At 41.2% G+C, this 2,065-nt stretch overlaps 1 pseudogene; it reads right to left on the bottom strand.

Moving 5' to 3' along the window:
• Positions 1-419, bottom strand: part of LOC102833207 — a 1,756-nt pseudogene extending 1,337 nt beyond the window's left edge.
• Between the last annotated feature and the right edge of the window lie 1,646 nt (positions 420-2,065).

Below are 2,065 nucleotides of genomic sequence, written 5' to 3'. Positions count from 1 at the left end.
CTACTCCCGTAAGGATTTACACCCTCGGAAACCCTGTACAGGGTCGCTATGGGTCGGAACCGACTCGATGGCACTTAACAACAACAACAACAAAGTTAGGTACAAGGAGCTCTGGTAGCATAGTGGTTACAAATTAGGCTGCTAACCTCAAGGTTGGCAGTTTGAAACTACCAGTCGTTCCGCAGGAGAAAGGTGAATCTTTCTGCTCCCGTAAATGTTTACAGCCTCGGAAACCCTGTGCAGGGTCACTATAAGTCGGAACCGATTCCACGGTACTTAACGAAAGCAACAAACTTAGGTCCAACCATTAAAACTCCAGAAGATGAAGATCCAGTCCCTCCAATGTTGTACCCCGATCGACCACTAGGCAATGCCATTATATCATCTGGTTTGTCCTTGTCTTTCTTTTTATTATCCATCTCATCTGCGGTACTCCACTTTGAATTCTTTAATCAATGCAAGCACACTGAAATAGGGTATTGTGAGAACAGGTACATCACTAAGATACACCAGCTGGGCAATGTTAACATTCAAATTGTAGTAGGTATTCCGTTAGTTAGTGCGTGCTCATCCTATTCGTAAAATGATTATTCTCAGTTATCTTTTACTCAGAACACAACTTCAAAATTATCTTTTCAATGACGTAAACTGATAATGATAGAGAGTTGAGGCCCGGGCATGAGCAAGGTCCGTCCTGGGTGCGGGCGGCATCGCTGGGTCACTTAGCGTCTGTGGGGCAGCAGCAGCAGTGGTGACCACACAGCACATGAGCCGGGGGCCTGAGGAGGAAAGCAAGCCAAGCATGGGGAGAGTGAGCGAAGTAGGGGGGAGGAACGAGCAAGAGAGGTAATGCAGCTTGGCTCGTACTCACCCCCTGCACTAGTCCCCGTGCCTCCTACCGCAGCCATTGACCAGAAAGTCGCTTCATACGCCACTATTGTCGCCACCGATGCAGCTGGGAAAGAATGCACAACAGCGCTTCACTTATCCCGAGATCAACCACCTTTCTGCCTTGGGCATCTTCAGTTCTTTAAGTTTGAGAAATGCTTAGTGTGTTCTCGCTCCTCAAGTTGCCCTTTGGAATTTTATATTCGTTCCCTTTCATTTCTTCCAGTTGCTTTAGCTCTTCTCTATTTAAGAGAAAGTCTCAGAGTTTGGTTGTTTTTTTTGTTTTGTTTTTTTCTGATATCCACTTTGTTTTTTTCCTTCTTGTCTGTCTTTTTGCTGGTGTAAGATTATATCTTGTTGCTGTTTTGATTTGCATCTTTCTAATGGCTGGTGATCATGAATATTTCTTCATATGTTTGTTGGCTGCCCAGATCTCCTCCTTGGTGAACTGTTTGTTCATGTCCTGTGCCCATTTTTTACTTTACTTATTTGTCTTTTTCTTGTAGAAGTGTTGTAGTTTCCTATATATTTCAGAAATGAGTCCCTTATCTGATGTGTCATGGCAAAAGAATCTTTCCCATTCTGTGGGTTCCCTTTTTATTCTTTTGCTAAAGTCTTTTGATGCACATAAGTTTTTAATTTTTAGTATCTATTTTGTCTACTTTTGTTTGTGTAATTTTCAAAATGTTTGGTAGTCTGTGTATGCCCTGAATTAGAGCCCTCACATTTGTCCCTATTTTTTCAGTGATGACCGTAATTTTGGAATTTACATTTAGGTCTTTAATCCATGCTGAGTTGGTTTTTGTATAGGGTGTGAGGTAAAGCTCTTGTTTCAATCTTTTGCTAACTGGACCTCATGGATGTGTACAGAGCATTCAACCCCAAAACAGCACAATACTCATTCTTCTCCAGTGCACATGGAACATTCTCCAGAATTGGCCATATGTTAGAACACAAATAAAGCCTCCATAAATTTACAAACATCAAAATACTGCAAAGCATCTTTTCAGACCACAATACTATAAAACTAGAATCAACAATAAGAAGACTAAGGAAATACAGTTGAATACATGGAAACTGAATAACACCCTGCTGAAAGAGACTAGATAAGAGAAAAATTAAACGAGAATTCACAAAATTCCTACAAACAAATGAGAATGAAAACACAACATACCAA

This window comes from Chrysochloris asiatica, unplaced genomic scaffold, assembly GCF_000296735.1.
Source record: "Chrysochloris asiatica unplaced genomic scaffold, ChrAsi1.0 scaffold00239, whole genome shotgun sequence".
NCBI classification, from domain to species: domain Eukaryota; kingdom Metazoa; phylum Chordata; class Mammalia; order Afrosoricida; family Chrysochloridae; genus Chrysochloris; species Chrysochloris asiatica.
Note: the sequence above shows the minus strand (reverse complement) of the source record. Positions and strands in the feature narration are given on the sequence as shown.